Raw genomic sequence first — 21,287 nt, 5'->3', positions numbered from 1 at the left:
CTCTTAATATTTTTTCCTAATATTTACCGACAACTTAATTTATTACGACATCGTATCACAAACAATTACTTACATAATATAAACGAATCCTGATCATTAGAAATAAAGTATCAGCCTTATATATAATTATTTACCAATGAGCACAATCACGACACATTTAATTAACCTTATATCACAAACATCCATCATCATTACATGGAGTCATCACGAGTAATTGAGTAAGTAACAGGTTATATTTTGCAGATATTGAAAACTAGCTTTCTGCCAGCGTCTTCGCCCGCGTATTCAAAGAAAAATATATAGTTCCCGTTCCGTGGGTTTTCCGGGATAAAACCTATCCCATGTTCTTCCTCAGGTCTCAAGCTATCTCTGGGGCCGTATTATGATCGCAATAACCAGCCATGGTTAATGAGGGTATAATATGCATCTGCCAGTTAGTACAATTCACGGCGTAAACTGTCTGAAAATAAGAGGTACGGCCCTTGTATCTGTTGAAGTAATTCTATGCATTACTTTTTGAGTTTATGATAAATAGACAAAAATCTAAAAAAATATTTTGGCTTCGATATCGAACATAAATCACACCGCAAGTATTCTTTAAAAAAATATATTCAATGTACAGTTTTGACATTCCTACAATTTTATTATATGTATGGATATTTCACATAACGACGTGACCACAGGTGTTGCTAAATGTTAGATTAATGGCCGGTGTAATTAAACAAATTGTACAAACTTGTAGATGCTTAATTGCAGTCAACGGTTTACTATTTTTTCGGTTTGAATTTCACGCTGTCTGATCTGATGGATACTGTTATAGTGGTATTTTCAAGGAAGCAAACGGTTGGAATCGTTATATTAAGAATGAATGAATGAATATGAAGTGGTGAATTCTGTTAATTAACATTCACAAAATTTTGTTATGGACGTTTCTATCTTCATCTATCTATCAAGGAATAAAAGTTCGTACAGGGATCGTAATTATACTCTAAAAGTAACACTATAGCGTATATTATAGATATAGCACATACTATTAAGCGCTATTATGTGAATAAATTTCCCTCTAATCAACCTCCGGTTCAAATGTTACAATAAAACCTGACTTGATTAGCTTTATCGAGAATTAACAGTACTGAATGCTTTTCAGATTCTGTGCTATTAGAGAAATGTGATAGTAAAAACTGAAAACAGTTAGATAACTCTCATTCATCTTTGCTATCTGTTAAGTGATTTACTGTACGTTCAAATATAAACATGCATTATTTATGATATTTATGCGAAATAATAGGAATGATAGTTGTCACCAATGTTTAGTAATAAACTCTTCATTTACAAATTGAATAGGTACCTTCTGAAATTAAGGTCTTGTATTTTTTTTAATGAAACAATAATTAAATTAACGCTATGTTCAACTTGCGTATTGAATACCTACACTTACTCGTATATGTTGTATTACTTGTATTACTTGGTCTGTATAATATGTCCTAAAAATTCTAATCTTAGTAATATTTCTAACAAAAACTTCAATAAAAATTCTTCAAAGAATCTTGCACTGGTGATTTGCGAACGAAATGGTCAATTCGTGCCATAAAGTATCAAGATTATTTAGACATTTGGGCGTCCATGTGATTATCTAACAAGTATCTTGATGACACTAAGATTGCTTCCGATGTAACTTTCTATTTCACAGCATTTCCGTTTGTCCAAGTAATGATGAATGCATTAGAGCTAGTTTGGATGTAGGAAGTATGATTATATGAGGAAGTTTTTTTTTTAATGTAAGATGTAATTGAATAAAAGATGTGTCTTTTAGTGCTTTTGTAATTATAAAGAAAAGAAGGTTTGTAGTAAATATGTTTTGTTGTTGTACAAAAAACGTTTGTTCAATTTCATATAAAAAAAAATGCATTCTTTCTTATACTTCTTTTACAAGTCCTTGTTTTATTGCTTTAAAAATGTAGACCGTGACGACATTACCCACATCAAATGTATAGATTAAATCAAACTTTATCTGCTTCAAGTTATGTATTACAAAAAAAAATCCACTTCTTCGTCTTCTAAGGTTCTAACTATTCCTTAAAAAAAATACAATCGTATTCTACATGAAAACTTTACATACAGAAAGGCAGACAACCGCACTTATAATCTAGTTAATAAAAAAAAAATAGAAACGATACATTGAAAGTAAATTATACACGTATGGTTTGTAAAACGTTTTATGGAAAAACGCGTGGCCACGGAACGGATAGAAAACTTTGTAAAAACGTATTGAGGTCTGTGTTGAAGCGTGAAGATGTTCATTGTGACTAACTGATTGTATCTCTTATGTTTATATTGGATGTGTGCCGATATGATAATAACCATTTATTTCTTTTATTCACAAATATATTTAAGTATACCTAACGTTTTGTTGTATGGTTTTAACTTTTAGCTATATAAATATCACAGTAAGTATGTTCATAAAAAGCTGAATTATTTTCGGATTGCACACATTCTCACATTCTAAGCTTCGTTAAATTTTAGGAAATTGTTTTGTTTTTCATATAGTTAATTTATTGAATTGATATATTATTAATTCAGTGACAAAACATTTAAAAAATCAATGTATTCCTACAATACAATAGAAATTGCATACATTTATAAATCTTCATGTCCATATACGTCAAGACAAAAGCGGGTCACTCTTTGCTGACATACTTCCAACTTGAGATGACCATTAAATAAAATTTGTTCTAGTCTAACTTTCAAATACGAGAACACAACAACATATGAACATCACATGAAGGTTAACATTTTGTAAGTATAAACTGTAATGGAAACAGGGTTCCTATTAATTTGCCAAAATAACGCGGAATGAAGCAAAGTAATTTATTAGTAAGGAATTTATTTAATGCCGTATTTGAATTGTCATTTCGATATTACATTTCAATCAGGAAAAAGTACTTTACTATGTGATGAAATAAATTAATGTTATTTAATTTACGGAATGATTTCTAAAGATTAATCTATGTAAAACCGTATTAACCATTACACTGGTCTTGGACATTGCAGCAGTAAATTATATTATACAATCATTATTTCGAGCTATTGAAGTGAAACCGTCAATCCGTGTCCAGTCAAACCAAAAACGAGTCTTATTGTTTGAAATAAAGGCTATTTAACCGAGAAATAAGTTAATTTGAAATTGTAGATAGATGCTTTTCGAAATCTCGCGTCGAGTGGAAAATCGTTCTGTTTCGGGTTATCGACCTTTGATGTTGTGTGTTTGTTGAGAATAAACTTGTTAGGTTATTACTTATTATTGAAAATGTTTAAATCTGTGGCTATAGAAATTATAATGGTTTTTCTTATATGTGTTGATTATGTAGGAACGTTTTTAGACATAATTCTAGATATGTCTAAAATATTCGATAAGCACGATTTAATTTTAGTTGAAAGTAACAAAATATGTGTCGAGAAATGTTGACCTATTACACAATTCAACAATTTAAATGCCGGAATTCTTCGTAATTCGCAAAGAAATCAAAAGTATAAACATTCAAATAAGCAATTTAGTGATTCAAACATTTTCAACAAAGCCAGAAAATTCTCACGGATTAAAAAGTATGACAAGCGTTCACCCCACCACACCATGTATGCACAGGGCTAATTGTATACTATTGTCTAATAAACATTTATGACGCAATTTCTTTGTTAAAGTCAAGGACCTGCGGTACGAGTGTAGAATTATTATAAGATTTTTATCTCCGCTCTTAGATTCCATGATTTTGTAATTCGTATAGTCACGGATGGTGCGTGATTGAAATGCTAAATGCGTTTGGGCGAGAGTCCGTTACTTTTATGGATTTTCGTGTTTTACTTGTGTTCTCATATTGTGGGGCATTGTACTTAACAACTTGGAACAAAACAATGACGTAGGTATATCTGTGGTTTAAATGTTGTTTTTAAACTATATTACGTCGTATGAAAGTGAACACTACTTGTAAGTTGTAGGTACCTAATTTTGTGGAAGTTCGTTTTGTAGATGATAACATTATTGATGATATTCTCTTATTTTTTTAAAGAAGGTGATGATCGTGTGTCTTCATATTTTTTAACACTTCATTAGCTGAAGTATTTTCATGAAAATGGCTCATTAGTTGCCACATCATTGCGTGACTAAAGTATAATATTTGTTGGTTTCTAACATAACAGAGATAGCTAACATACTGCATTAGATAAATAATATTTTATAAATAAATGTAAGTACTGTACATAAAAGGTCACTTCTATAAGATTGTATTAAATACAATCTTATATATAACATGGATAACATGGATAACAATAAATTTTATTGTTATCCATGTTATCCATAAAATTATATTGTTAGCTATCCTTGGTAAGTGTACGAAGTTTGAATTGAATCTGTCAAAATAGAATTTCAAGCGTTACATGCATACAGACATACAGGTAAAACTATAAAAGGAAAAACGCAAATTGTTATGCACAATAATTCAAGACTTCTATAAAGACCTATGACCTAAACGTTGTACCTATAACTTTATAGACAATACAGTCTAAAAGCTATATTTCAAGGTGACGGGGTATGTTTACAAGATTACTCTTAGTCCAGTTTCAAGATCCGGCTGCGGTTTGAGTGTCAATGTCGTGAAGGATCGTGAGAACCTTGTGATTTACTTTGAACTAGATTATTAGACAGGCTGTGCAGTGTGTGGGTTTTGGGTCTGTGTGGGTTAGGTAGTGGTTAGGTAACTATTATTAACAAAAAATAATTCGGCTTTTAATTGGCAGAAGTACGCCAAAAATGGGATGAATGCAATGGGAACTGGAGGTACCATTTTTCAAAAATCAAATAATGAAAGAATCGTTAAAATCGGTTCATCAAGTTGAGATTATTTCTGAGGTAAACACAAAAAAAAATCAGTTGAATTAAAAGCAGCCTCTCTTTTTTTAAATTGGTTGAAAATACTGCTTTGTTGTACATTGATAGGTGGGGTGTTTTCGTCATCGAATAATATTTATATTCGTATCCAGTTTTAATTAAAAACGTTACCTAATATAGAAATAATTGAATAAAACCTTTAGGTTTAGGTCCACAAAAAATAAGGTATCTGGTGTAAAAGGTGAATAGTAGAAAATAGAAATAATAACCTTCTTCCACGCACAAGTTTTCTAATGGTTTATAGCACCATCTTAAACAAACAACTTTTATGCACATTACAGTATATGATAGAAAAAAGAACAATTACAAGATGTGTAAGAAAATATCTGTATACAATATAAGTTTATAGGAAACAATAGTCATAGAAATAATAAATATTTACATACTCTTTGTGTTTATTGTACGGCCATAACGATTAACAAGCAAACAATTACTTTTTATGACACATACGATAACAATAAAATGAAGAATATATGGAGATAGATTATGTTAAGAGCTGACTCCGGCCAGTTTATATTTATCGACTAAATAATAAGTTTTTCCCACATCACACCTACCTATATAGTGTTGTATTATCTGTGCCTATACTTTTTTTTTTTTTTTTCAAGATGGTAATCGTGGAACTAGTTAAAAATAGCTTTTTTTGTCCTTCGATTGTCCATATCTTATTTAGGAAAGATTGGTTTATCAAGTATTCTTAGCATTTTTACTCTGCGCTCACCAATACGAGGACGCGGGTGAAATAATTATTCAAATTAGACAATTTTTATTCCGAAATCACGATAATATATCAATTTAAACAATAATTATGTTTACATATTCATGTTAATATTTCTAAAATTAAAGAAGAAAGTTGATTTTCAAGGTATACCGATATCACTGGTTCATAAATTTCATATTTTCGAAATAGTTTATTGTGATGAGCATTAAAAAAAAAGAATTCATTTACCTACCCTATTATACCTACCAATATTAATATACTATACCTACCTACCAATTTACCCCAAGAATTATTAATTTTATAAAAATTTGTTATTACCACAAGACCGTGTCTAATAATATAATAATAAATGCATAATAATTAAATACTTTGATACATAATTTCGTGGGAATTTTGTGCTCATAAAAATAAATACAATTTATACTTTTACTATAGAAATTACGTAGACTTATATATCGTGTGTACGAACTGTAACTAAGCTAGGTAAATTTACGAGCTTTTACTTTTTACAATGAATTTTATAGACTGAAAAATATCTCCTTTATAACATAAAAGTGTTGGTTTGTTATACATAGTTTCATATTTATATGCGTTTATTTTGCAATGCTATCAGGTATTAATTTTACCTTGTGAAACGCATTCCTTCGTTTGTCAATGTATATCATATTGCTTTTTAACTGTAATTGAGCTATCTCGTATCATATAACTTCGTTGCAAGATACTTAGCGAATGAAGTGTGACATTCAAGAGATTTCATTACAATCAATGGAGTGAGACGAGGTCAAAATTTGAATTTTTAATGCAACGTTTTTTTACAGTTATTGTTTATGGACCAATTAGGTTTCTTATTATTCTGTCTAATGATTCTTATCCATATGGATGATGCGATGGTGCCTTTTCATTTGACATAATGTGGTTGTGGTTGAGTATAAACACTCTGATTAACGATGGAGGACACACAAAAATGAATTTATTTACCGTATATTATAATAAATTAATTTGATACATAGGCTCTTCATTTACTATTTTACACTGTAAAGCATATTATAATAATATATTAGTTATTGCGCGATTATTACTGCATGAAATACCGGAAGTATAGAATATAATATAAGTCCGGAAGACCATTTTCTTGAAACAAATTCTTAATTAAATGTTTCAAAACATGTATAGTATTTTATTTTGATGCTATAACCTATGTTGCTAAATGGACACTATTTCTATACATTAAGTTTTATACAAGAGCCCACCAGACTGGTTCTGAACCAGGCCAGGGTAGCAAATGTAACTTTAAGATGTTTTAAATTCATGACAACAACGCCGACTTTATCCACAACTCCCAAGGTCCATTTCGAAAATAAATGTTAATACGCAAATTCATACGTTAGGAAATTGCAAACTAGGTCACAATTTTATGATAATTTATTTAATTATATATTCAATATAAAATACTAACCTTTGGGCCAACGGAAGCGTTTAATGAGTATCCTTATTTTAAGATTCTGGTTGTTTGAAAAGGCATTATTGCTTGCATTATATCCCGACTTTGCTTACGGCGGTTCCGCTATAGAAAAATAACATGAATATTTAATTGAAAATTCGATTTTTTTTAAGTATTGAAAATTATTTAAAAGTTGTAAAAATTATCGGAAATTGAAATAAAACAACAAATTTTAAGCAATCGAATTGTTATCGAAAAGTGCTTAATGAAACTTTCGAGTTGTTAAATATTCCTATGAACTAAGAATATAATAAAAAAAATTCATAGTACGATAAATATCGTGTCATGCTTTGATAACATTTGCATTAATGACTATATTTATTCATAAAAAAGATGAAGAGAACCGTACTATGCAAATTCCATTAAGGCGTTACCCGGCAATTTCGACTATGTTCAACCTCTATAAAGTCTGGTACAACATACAGCACAATACCGAAAAAAATATATAAAATAGGATGGTCTTTGATCTTTAATTGCTCGCGAGGACTTTTTTCCAAAGTTAATAGATTTCTAGAAAAAAAATGTGCCGTGGTCATCGATTTTTCCGCAAATACTCTATAAACTTCGTAACCTGCTGACTTAGAGCTCTGAAAATTTTATGTTTAATAAATTATCAGTTACACAACAGTCCCTGACGAGGATTTTTTGTTTCACTGATTGGTATCTTTTTAAATACAAAATGCGAGGAAAAAAGAAGGTGCAGCGGGAGAGGTTTGAGATCCGTCAAGTATGGTCAAGGTTATTAGCGCATGTATAAGCCTTAATTGCCGAATATCCATCCATAAAAATCAAAAGCACAGACCAAAAGCGTCCGTTACGCATAACAGTATAAAATCAACATTTACATAATACGAAGTGATGATTACACTTTAAAATGGTAACTTTATGTTACACCGTTATTACAACCGCGCAATTGTTACAAAAACTAATTAGTCGATCTAACGCCTATTTCCGTATGAACGTATCTTGTGAGAAAAAGGAAGCAACTTTCACCATTTGGTTGTATGTGTGCGTGTGTACACACTTGGTACACACATACACAGTTTTGTTTGACAATAGTCTTTAGAAAATCAGACGCGGCTTGAGACCTAGTGACATTGTCTATTGCTTAAAGCTAACATTTTGTATCTGTGGCTGAAATGGAATGTGGATTTCGTTATGTTTTTTTTCTTCTCTTAGTAAATATTTGGAAGTTTCCTTTGGTAATATTATTTGCAAACATACTGAAATTTGCATAAACGTTGGTTCGTTGCATCAACATTAACTGAATTTATATATTCTAATTAAAGACAAATTATTACCAATTCACCTATAAATTGGTCACAATAAAATTACATACGAACCTTTTTTTAGTGTTGAGTTTAACCACAGTTTAACTATTCAAAAATATAAGAATTATTATCTATGAATGCATTTCCTAGGTGTATTCAATATTATTCAAAATATCGACCATGAGACCAATTGTCTCCAAATATTCTTTTATGCTTTTAAACTTACCTATTGTAAATAATTTCAAAACCTCCTCACGTCTTGCGTTACAAGTGTTCAAATTGTTATGTAAATTTCAATACAAAAATCTAGCGATCTTTGACACTAGTTGTGTTTTAAAGTTTCACTTGTTTAGTTACTAGTTAATATGCTTATGACAGCAAAATCGCCTGACTATGACCATTATATCGTTAAGTTATAATTTTTTAATGGATACAATTATACGTTGTAAGTTGGTAAGTGTTGTTTGTAATATGGCAAATAATTAAACATGAATGAATTTAATGGTACGGAGTGAATGGTTTCGAGGTAAATTTATTAAAAAATACTGTATGTGTAATAATTAAGGTTTGTAACGTCACATTACAAACCATACCAATCTCACGTTAGTAACGTTTTTTTTTTTTTTTTTTTTTGTGTGGTGTCTCTCAATGTTAGCCAGAAGGGCTTCTACATTTTAACGCGGACGCGGGGGTGAACTGAAGGTTCACCCTGGTAGCGACATGCACAAGGGCGTCCCCCCTTGACGGGGACCACGAACCTCGGCTTGAGCTGTCGCTTGAGTGGAGGAGGCCAGAAGGGCCCTAATCGGACGGGCGCTCACCCGGGTGGGCGCGGGAACGCGGAACAAGGGACCTCGTCTTCGCCGGCGAAGACGGTGTACGCTTTCTGCTGTGGTGTGTGCGGTGTCGCGGTTGGTTCGACGTTGGGCTTCAATCGCCGAGTCTAGCCGTGCGTTGGCTTTGGTAATGTCGTCGTCGGAGTCGTCCAAGACGTGTCTCGGCCGCCTGCGACGACGAGTGGGATCGGGATTCGCGACGTATGCGATGGCCTTTGTCACCAATGGGTTGGGGTGGTTTTTAGCCTTGTCGAAGTAGCGCTTAGACGCTTGCTTCATCCATTGGGCTATGGTGGGGAGTTCTAGGTCCCTATGTAGGTCCACGTTACGCACGAACCAGGGCGCTCCAGTCGCCGTTCTCATGAACCGCGACTGAATCGTCTGGAGCTTGTGTATGGAGCTGGGAGCGCAATGCGCGAAAACTACACTACTATAAGTGAGGATAGGACGGACCACCGTTTTGTAAAGTGTCACCTTATGTCTAAGGGACATTTTACTGCGACTGTTTATAAGGTAATAGAGCCGGCTAAGAACATAGCTGGCTTTCTTACGGACTGCCTTAATGTGGGCTTTAAATGACATGTGTGCGTCTAGAGTGACGCCTAAGAATTTGGTGTGCTTTTGCCACGGAATGACTTGGCCATAGAGTTTGACACTATCTATGGCCTCGGGGCCGCCGCGCCTGAAGAGCACGGCGGCGCTCTTGTCGGGGTTCACAGTGATACCCCATTTGCGAAACCATTTGCCTAGTGCATCGGTCGCGGATTGTAGGAGTGGAGTTATTCTTTTGCGGTGTGGACTCGACACGTAGAGTGCCGTGTCGTCCGCGAAGAGGGATAGTTGCACTTTATCGTGCTTTGGGATGTCGCTAGTGTATAGCGCGAATAGGAGGGGCGACAAGACGGAGCCCTGAGGGACTCCGGCCTGGATGGGACGTGAAGACGAGAGCGTGCCGTCTAGTCTGTAGCGGAAGGACCGGTTAGACAAGTAGTCTCGTATGATGAACACGAGACTGTCTGGCACGCCGAGAGTGTACAGTTTGTAAATCAAACCGTTGTGCCAGACCTTGTCGAACGCCTTCGCTACGTCAAAGAAGACCGCTCCCGTTCTGTGGGGTGTGAGGCGGGTGAGGCCCGCGAGAATGTACTCCGTGATGCGGTGTACTTGGTGAGGACATGAGTGAGCTCGCCTAAAGCCGAATTGTTCGTCCGGGAGCAGCTTTTTGGCAATGACTGCGTCCCAGAGGCGTTTAGAGATGATTCTCTCATAGATTTTCCCCAGAGAGCTGAGGAGACTGATGGGACGGTAACTAGATGCCACGTTCCGGGGTTTGCCCGGTTTGTGGATCCCGATCACAATTGCTTCCTTCCACTTAGCGGGGAAGGTACAATTGGCCAGGAGACAATTAAAGGTGGCTACTAGGAGAGCGATAAGGGCGGGCGGCAGGCTTTTTAGAGCTCTATTGGGAATAGAGTCTCCGCCTAGGGACTTCCTATTGGCAAGTGACTTGATAAGTGATTTTACTTCGGTGGCCGTCGTTGGTGACAAGGGCTCGGCATCGATACGAGGAGTTAGTAACGTTCGTAATGTGAGATTGGTATGGAAATACGTATGATAATAAATTCAAGAACAAGTAAATTCATAATGATACCACAATTTGTATAACTTTGTAACTAAAACTAAATATCTGATTAAATTATAATTTCATTAGTAATAATAAATGTATATTTTACTATTTGAAAATAAAAAGATCGATGCAGTAGCAATAATAATAATAAAACATAGGAACAACATACAACAGCAATCGAAATCATAATGTCATACCTTTTTAAGGCCAAGTCCAATGTGAGTAAAAGTTGTACAAACGATACATATCGCACGAATGTAAAACACAAACCATAAGAGACTTTAACTCAAAGGATTTAAAGATTACAATCCCATGAAGTGTTGTGAGGTCATCTTCAATACAGAATGCATAGTCATTGACAACACAAATCTTGTTGTACGCAAGTGAATAGAAAGCACGTGAAAATGACATTACGCGTGGATTAAATTTGGTTAAATAGCCAATGAAAGTGGTTTTCTATTGGACTATTGGTGTAGGAGAAAATCGTAATATCAATAGGCATACAATGATCTCTTTTTCCTTTCTGCGACTATTTATAGTTTGGACATTTGCACGTTTTGGAATTTACTAACGCGGTTAGTTAATAATTATATCAACGTCTTTTAGAATCGTATGCTACGAAGTTTCCTATTGTATCATAGAAACATAATATTATATTCTTGAATAGCCCTGTATTTTTTTTGTAGAATAAAACTAAGGAATATTAAAATTATTTCTTGAGTGTGGGACCATACATTTTCCAGTTAAACTCGGGTTTAAAATAGCTACCTATCCATTAATTAAACCAGGACTAAACCGGTAACAGTATACAAAATACAAATACACTTGAAACAATAACATAATAAATCAGTCTAAATTCTGTATGCTTAGCTGCTTGCAGACGCTTGTAAGGACCACAGATGTTTATGAATAACAGACTTCATTAGTATGTATTACCATAGTTCTCTTTAAACTATGGTACCTAACTCCTTGGTTCGTAACCTCTGCCACTAGCGTTGGAATTGTTTTGTAAACGCTTACTTAATACATTCTGTGAAAGAATAGGTTTTTTTAAGTACTCGTAACACCAGTGTTGGTCTATGTTGCGTGTTTATTTTAAATGGTGTGTTTTGAGATTGGAATTATTCATACTAAGATTACAGACAATTTTTATAACATTGACTATGTTTTTGAATACGTGATTTAAGTTTTCTTGCAAAAGTCAAGAACAACTTTTATATCTGTCGTAGGTATTATTTTTTTGGAATAAAATTTTATGACATATCGATTTATCAAAGGCAAAGCGGACACAGAATCCAACCTTGGAAAATCCCATTTGCTTACTTATAAGGCGAAGAACAAAAATTAACCAAAATAGAAGTTATCGAATTTCATTTAATCACTTTCGGTTCGATAAGTAATAATTAAACTAAACTGGTTTAGGCGGATATCGATTGCGCAACGCCTTAAATGATAATTGTTGTGATTATCTCTTAGCTTTAAAAACAAGGTAACTAATATTATGTAAGTCAGAAGCCGTTTACTTTAAAAAACTTTCTTCTATAAAATAGTTACTATAAAACTTTTTATGAGTGTAAACTTAAAGGATATGTACTTACTGCTAAATTAACACGAAGTATTCTGTTTTTTTTTTATAGAATTTTGTCATAGTTCCAAGTACATAAGTAGTTCATAGAAATAGTCCACATTTAATGAAGTAGCCACGCACGAGCAGATAATTACTGGGTTCACGATTAGAATTCAATATGCGCAAGAGTTCAACGGCTTATGATCACATGCCTACAGGCAGGGTGTGGTCTATGTTATGGAAGATAACATCGTGTTGTCATATTGTCACATATTGTACTATATAAAAATACGATTGGGAATGTTATTTACGATGTTAGAATGAGGCCAATTTAAAGCTACGTATACTAAAGTATGAATGACCCACGAATGACCATTGAAATATTTAGGAACATTGACAATTTATGAAAACAAAATATTCTTATTACCTACTCTCGCAATTTTATAGTAGGTATTTTATGTAATACATATTATCTTGAGATTTATTAGCGTACTAAGGCAATATAATTTCAACGCATAAAATCCACATCAATTAAATATTATGCTACCAATAAAATATGCAACATTGCTTACAAGTTACAATTAGTCACACGTAAATTACAGCAAAGTTAAACTTCCTAAACATAAGGAAATACGCATAAAAATCAAGTATCAATTATTTAAAACAGCCGTAAAATATTTGTTTTATCGCCACGTTTCCGCTGATCGCCTATAATGTGGATCCGGTGTCATTGTACCGGTATTATAAGATTGCTTACATAAGTAAAACCTTTATATTTTTTACACAAGATCGCGCGTTAAATGAAAGTTTATTTTTTTGTGTGGCTATTGGGAGTTACTGTTTTTTGTAGAAATGAAGCATGCATTTGATAAGGTTTTGGACTGCTCTGATCCTTTTATTTCCGTCTGGTTTAAATGAAATAAAACAAATAGTTTTTGAGTTAATCTTCCAGTATTTACCTGAGTTAACTGATCTTGAACTGATGTACATACCGTTAGAAGAAAATAATTATATTTTTTTGAAGTTGTGATTGACCCCAATGTCCGTCGTATTTTTCAGATCTGTGATTAAAACAATTGTAATACAATTATTATTACATTTACTACACTACAAACGCTACAGTATTGTGTGAAATAGCTTGAATTAAAAATATTCCAACGTAATCACCAAAAACGTTGATTGATTGATTGATCCGCTTTTATCTCCTCCAATCATTTCAAAAAATCATCTGCAAGAGTATTGCATAACAGTGGAATTATATGGAGTTATTAAATAGCTGACAACTTTATACATGCGGGTGTATAACACCCATACTACATCAAGCGAGTAACAAACTTATCAGCTATACGTGCATATGTTATTTTGTCGAAACCATCAGAACCTGTTCAATCACCTCTCACTTTATTTTCACTTTCGATGGTGGTAATACAGTATTACGTTGCTAAATTTGGTTGTATGTTGATTTGTAGTTCCGTGGGCGTTGTCCAATGTATCATGCTTAAAATATGTTCATCATCATGTTCTATGCTTATTTTGTTATCCTTGTCAGTGTCACAGAATAATAACTAGTAGCTTGAGTGACAAAAAAATACAATACCTACCCTACGAAATTTTGTTTTTTGCAGTTTGATGCAGAATGTATTCAAATCGCGTTGTCTATAAATTAAAGGTCGAAATAGGGTATATTTTATCGTTGCAGGCTGTTGTGTGTACCAACTACCAACCTTTGTAACAAATTTAATATCTTTTACATCTATTATGCAAATACATTTTGTAGATATCATCTTCTATTGCATATAAAATGCATATTTAAGTGGCACAGTATATTGTAATGATTGCAATTATCATAGTACTTAGGTACCTACTGATTTCAATATAATGTTACACATGAAATAATTTACTTTTTTATTTTCAGATAGCGACAAATAAACGGAGCATATTTGTTATTTAAGGTAAGAACAAATATACAATTAGGACATCCTACATTTTGTTTAATAGTGTATCTAAAAGATATTACTATTGTAGAAATTATTTAAAAGAAAAAAAAAAACTAGTTATCTTAAAGCATGCACTTAAAATATTAAATACATATATCATTTGCATCTATAATAAGTAGGTAATAATATTCTTAAATGTTAATTATAGAGAGCGCATATCCTCAAAGAATTAATAATAATTTATTTTTTAATTAGATATTATATCATTGGTCACATTAAAATTTTAATTGCAGTCAAAATATTATCCTTTTAACCCGGAAATTTAATGACTTCATCGCGTTTATTAATGTTAATAAATAAAATGTCAAGAACATACTGAAATTAGATATGTTACAGTATGTTTTAATGTTGATACTTATTTATAATGCGGATAAAAAAAATGCAAACGAGGTTACGACTTATATTACACGACGTATTTAAGTATCTAATTAAATAAATAAATTATATTATAATGTATTTTTTATGAAGTAATTGCTTATTCATTTACACAAAGTAAAATATAAAATACATACATGTACATAGTTATATTTCTTGATGTATATTTTTAACATTTTCAACCGGTTGAAGAGAAAATCAAAAGCTGTCAGAATCGTCTTTGCGACACCTGTGAGATGTGACTTTCGCTTGACGTGTTATGTAATAAAGGTCTCGGTCAGGCAATGACCTCTAGACAAAAGTTAAAAGCTACATTCTATCTAGATTGAAATAAAATTGGACATAACGCTAAGCATCTTGTTCATTCATTCATCGTACATAATATTATCTACAGCGCAAGTTAATATATTTTATGTATGCATATTTTATTATCTGTTGAAATGTCAAAATCAATGCAAGAGAACAAAAAATATATATAGATACATCACCACTACTACTTACCATTATTCAGAATTTTTTAATTGCCAATTAATGTTCGGAATTATGATATTAAATGCTTGAAAAATTAACTCGGTGTGAAATTTAAATAAGTCAGTGATGATTTTCCTCAACAGTCTGTCTTACACTCATCATATTTTATAATCTGTATCAAATTAAAAACCAAAATATTTGACACATGTCATAAATCAGCGGCCGATAATAATCGATTGGTGAAATCGATTACTACTCGTATTGTCTATGCTCGATTTCTCTTATCCATTATGAATATAATCGCAACGTCGATTTATGATGCATTGTTTTGATTGTAAATAATACGTTGCATTGCGTAGTATTAATCTATGACCCCAAGCTCTTTATAACTTATACAATATTAGTCTGAAAGGGGGAACAAGGAAGGAAAAATTAAAATATAAGTTTTTTGTGTGTCAACTATTTTGAATTACATTTAATATTTAATAGCATTTCTTATTATTAGACCTCCATCCATGTAGCCTGTAGGTAGTCATAAATGCATAACATCGGTCAATTTTTAAAAAGAATTATATCTTCTCAATGCGAGAATCAAGATAAAAAAAACATCATACAAATCACGCACGAGTTCATGGGTTCATTAAAAACTTTTGTGCGAAATAAAATTTTAGGTTCTAAAATATAAATGGATACAAGATAATTTCGGGGTTTTGAAAAATTATGTTCACGTGCGTGCATAGTTTTCTGTAAAGTTTGAATGATTGCCTCATTATTTCTTTAATGGCGGATCTGAATTACTCAGTTTTGTACAAAACGTAATTATGGGTAGAATTCGCCGCAGGGTTATGTAGTAAAGGGTTGTGTGGTTGGTTTTATTGTTCACTGTTGCTGTTAATGTTAAGAACAGATAACGAAGGGTTTACGGTCTATTTGCAAAATACGATTTATGAATGTATAATAATAATGTAAGGAAGTATACAAAAACTTTAAAATAAATGATCTACGATTTACACACAGTAACCAAAACCATAGTAGGGCACTAGGGCTGGACTCTCTCTGATCATTTGTTCAAAACTGGACATTGGCAGAATCCGTCCTCAGTGGAATCAGTAATTAGCATTAACAAAAAGGAAGAAGTACTTTATAAAAAGATTTTTTCTGATTAAATTTTGAACAAGACTAAAATGTGCTTTCAGCTATTAAATTGCAATAGTCATACGCCAGGTACAGAATAACTAAGTCACACTTGATCGCATTTACTAATCCAAATGGACGTTTCATACGATTACACGTATGATAGACGTTTCCATCGATTCTCCTTGTGGATGCGAATCGGTGTGATTGACAGGAATTCCAGAACTTCCGCTATATATGGACTGATTGATGTAACGCAATTTGCTTGTGCTTATATTAGATGGTTAAAATGTAATTACGTAATTGACAATTGTCATCTCCTCTTTGAAGAACAATCATAATTCTTTTGCAGAATTGTAGGAACTTAAAGCGCAATGATGAACGATTTTAGGACTATTCATATTTACTTAATTTATAGCGAGAGATTTGTAAAAACGGCATTATAACCTATATAAGTCGATTCATTGAAATTTATTCATATGAAAACATGCCTAATAAAAATCACTGGATATAGTTCTTCTACCACTAGCCTTTTGGGTTCCAACCATTTGGGTATTTCTTCATGATACTCAAAGATATTAAACCTTGCATTGATATTTGATAATATCCATTCAATGTTTGATAGGCAAAACCCATAACGTATGTTATGGACGTCTATGGGCGACGCACTTTGCCATCAACATCGGCCATTGCGTCTGCTCGTTTGCCTTCCAATGTTATAAAAAAAAATTTAAGTAGATCTATCTTGAAGGTTTATGGTTTTTTAAAGGGAATCGTATCGGATATCCTATTCTTGTTGTAGCCTTGTTGATGATTGATGCGTAGTTCCGGATTAGATTTTAATAATTTTAATTGTAAGAAGTATTCTATACATACCTACTCGTAACTATAGGTACGTTACAATACACACTATACAGTTAGATTCCGTATTTATATTTACTCAAGGGACATAACGGTATTAGCAGTGATGTCATAAATACCTGTAATCTATTATTTTTCCTTTCAGTCTTATTAGACCGGGAGATACTGACACAAAATTTCGAGTCATTTGTAACAGGATGGCGGTTCTACAGGGTTCTTAGTACGCAATGACAAAAAGAAAAATGATGGTGTGAACGCTGGTACCGGCGGCTTAGTCGCGTGGGCGTTAGTCGAACTCATCGGAAAATAGCGAAAGTCAAACGATTTGTAACAGTATGGCACTTATTTTTCCTGTAAGTTTGAGGATCAACGAATATAAATACAAAATTTCAAAGATCTAGGTGTTGGAAATCTTCACTTATATAAATTAATAATAAATTTATTTTTCAAGTATGACAGCACTTTTTCGCCCTACTAGAAGTATGGCAAATATATTAATGGTCACATTTTATCAAATACTCTCCAAAAGGCCAAATGCAATACTGGTACAAAAAGATAGGCGAAATAAAAAAAAATTGCAGATTTTCGGCGGTATGGCGACCATTTGGAATCGTCCGAAAAGTATGGCATGGCGATTTTCGTAAATGGCTGCACGACGATGGTTACCTGTGCAAAAGTTAGCTTGGTACAAATGGTTGAATAATTGTTTTTTTTTAATCAACACATTCGCGTCGGTATGGCGGGCTGTAAGTCATACCGGAAAAGTATGGCATGACACTACCGCCTACTTCTTTTTTATGGGCTATCGGTAAATTCTAAAATTTTTGTGTTACAAATCGTTTGACTTTCGCTATTTTTCCGACGAGTTCGACTAACGCCCACGCGACTAACCCACCGGTACCAGCGTTCACACCATCATTTTTCTTTTTGTCATTGCGTACTAAGACCCCTGTAGAACCGCCATCCTGTTACAAATGACTCGAAATTTTGTGTCAGTATCTCCCGGTCTATATGTTGTTTTTGTTCCTCTAATTAACTTGATTACTTAGATGTGATCTAATATGAGATGTGCAGAATAATATAATTACTCCATATCAGGAGTAATTAAGAGGAATATAATGGTAAATTATAATGTTTTTCTTGTGGTGTTTTTAGCTCAGATTCAAGTTAAAAATTATTTTTTGTTCCAAAGCTGTTTGTTATGTCTTTATCGTTTGTTTTCCCTTTTAAATTTCCTATCTCGTAATGATATGCACGAACAAAAGTAATCGAAGATTCGAGATTGATTTATTCTCTATTTTGTACGCTTTCCAAAGAAATTCTTAATTATAAGGCAGTTATTAATTAGTTTTGTGGGATATTGGATAAGTATTATTAATATTTTCATGGAATATTTGTTTCGGCTGAAGTTTATTTAATGAATATGAGATGTTTTTTTATCGTATCTATTGCTTAGGTATAGTAAATAGTAATTACTAGACATCGGATTATATGCACTAACAAAATGCCAAAATATGCATGCAAATATGCACTAAAAAAGGCCGAAATATGCACTAAAAACGACTGATATGCCTAAAATATGCACAATACAAAATCAAAAAACCTTTATTAATTTTAAATTTAAATCAAAGATTGTACAAAAACAGTGAAATTTTCTTGAAAATAAGTATAGTTTTTGTGCCAATATACAATTTAGCATTTTAACCAAATTTTCGAGCGCAAATTTGTGACTTTTGTCACCTGCGAGCCCTGTGTTGCCACCTTAGACCTTTCCGGGCTAAATCTAGCCCTTTTTTGGAATTCAACCCGTGTTTTAAGTTTTTAGCCCCAAAAGGGTAATCTAGCCCTATTTTTAATGGCTCAAAAATTACTTAAAATGGAGCCCATTTTGTAAATTTTTGCCATTTTACCATGCCAAAATAGGGTTGGTTTACTCGCTGAGCGTTCTGATTGGCTAATAAAGGTTAGTCGACCAATCAAAACTCCCGCTACTTAACGAAATATGCACGATTGGGGAAAAAGGCTATAATATGCACTAACGCCGTAATTAGAGAGTTTCATGCATTTGCATATGCAAATATGCAAATGCATATAATCCGATGTCTAGTAAGTACTAATTAGGCTTAAAGTTTATTCATATATAGTCAACATTCCTCATTGAATAAGAAAAGAAATGTAGGTATATATAATATTAATTTTGTCTTTAATCCAAAAATACTTTGGGTCGAGGCTTTGACCTTAAAGGTTAAAGAAAGAAAAAGCATATGAGGTTTTGGGACATTGCTTTTGGACATTCTCGGTGGGTGAATCCACGGGGAACAGATATTTAATATTATATTGATCTGAAATGTATAAACAGGCCTATAATTTATAAATAACTTTCTGAGAAATATTTAATGAGCTGACTTGACAACAATATTTGATTCACGGCCGGTTTGTTATTACACAAATTCTCGTTTACTAATTAATTATCATAATTTATGTGACTCTCTAACAAAAAAACTCTAACAAAAAAATGTAACTTGGAATTTTTTACTTTATAATTTATAACATATCTATAATTTTTTTTTACTTAAATGGGAGGTAAAATAAGCGAATAAATAGCGAAAATATAATATTATGTACTTATTGTAATTATACGTTATATGTTCTTGAGTTGGTTATTTTTAAGCAGAAATTTTAAAATATTTACTCTATATGATAAGGATACTTATTTAAAATATTATATGTATTACCTTATATCTTAAATAAATGATTTGTCTAAACTTTAGTTACTAAACCAAATGAGATCTGTGATAAAGCTAAAAACGTAGAAATTATCATTTTAACCGAAACTCACGTTTCACACCACGTTGCCAAAGATCGCGTGACTGGATACTTGTCGGCTTATCGCTAATCAGTTTGTTTGTTTGAACGTGTTTTTCTACACTAAGAGATTTAACAAGGCAACACTGGCATTTTTTCTGGCAATTTCGATGACGTCACACAAGATCCGTTAGTGACGAAGAAAAATAAAGAATTCGGTGCAAAAAGTGACCTGGAAATGTTATTTATCCCATCGATATTGGTTTTACTCCGTTAGCCAAATATTTAGTGACCTCGATATTTAACAAGATAAACCTTATTTTTGCTTAAGTCAAAATAAAAACGTTAAAAGGCAGTAATTAGTAACGCTTAATAGGAGGTACGTGTTTGTTTAAGAGAACGATATTAGCATAGCTAAATCATGCAATTATCCCTACTACTTTAAAGTAACATGATTTCGTTAAGTAAAAAACACGGAAGCATGTAAATTTAAACCGATTTAAAATTTTAGTTCATACATATTTATTTAAACACGTATCAAAATTCAGATGAATATGTGTGCGAGAAGAACAAAAAACTGGACCGGTTGATCAATCAGAATATTATGTCTGTTATCGATAGCCATATAGAAACAAAAGAAGTAGGTAATTGGATCTTGGGTACCTTTCTTCCGCATAGTGAGGTCAGCCGTGACCAAGGCGAATTCTAGCTAGACGGAGCCATGAACAAAATATTGTTACATTGATAAAACTATTGTCGACTATAAAAAGATCAGTTTTTGTAGTGTGATGTGATCAGTGTTTGTTTTTGTAGCTATAAAATAGGAAATATGGAATTCAATATATATTTTAATGAGCCAAAACTAGATATCGAAAAAATAGTTAAATTACAGGTATTATTTACATACATAATTACAGTAACAGAGATAAGAATACAGTAAAATAAAATGGAAATTTAAAGTTACGTGCTTTAAAACATAGATGAATGGATTAGTCTAGATGAGACCGCGATACAGTATTATTCATTGCGCTTTTACCTGCTATTTTTTCAGATATTCTAAATTCTATTGTTGCATGTAAATTGAAGATAGATAAAACGACTACAATCTCATTTAAATGACCTCGCCTACTTTCCTCGGTGTCTTATAGCATTATGATTCCATTATAAAACCATTAGTTG

The 21,287-nt window shown here is 32.7% G+C and overlaps 1 protein-coding gene across 2 annotated transcripts in view; it reads left to right on the top strand.

Annotated features, from left to right (window-relative positions):
- The window catches only part of RhoGEF64C (Rho guanine nucleotide exchange factor at 64C), a 124,696-nt gene that overhangs the window by 29,068 nt on the left and 74,341 nt on the right, over window positions 1–21,287 (top strand). For both annotated transcript variants that reach the window (XM_090107792.1, XM_090107793.1), the window contains exon 2: window positions 14,381–14,417. The gene's annotated coding sequence lies outside the window, so the exon portion shown is untranslated. The remainder of the gene's footprint in view (window positions 1–14,380; window positions 14,418–21,287) is intronic.

The sequence above is a fragment of the Colias eurytheme genome, chromosome 12 (assembly GCF_061535395.1).
Source record: "Colias eurytheme isolate Ceu_HAF_F1 chromosome 12, ilColEury1 Martin Lab GWU primary, whole genome shotgun sequence".
Classification (NCBI taxonomy): Eukaryota; Metazoa; Arthropoda; class Insecta; order Lepidoptera; family Pieridae; genus Colias; species Colias eurytheme.
This window is presented reverse-complemented; position numbering and strand designations above follow the sequence as displayed.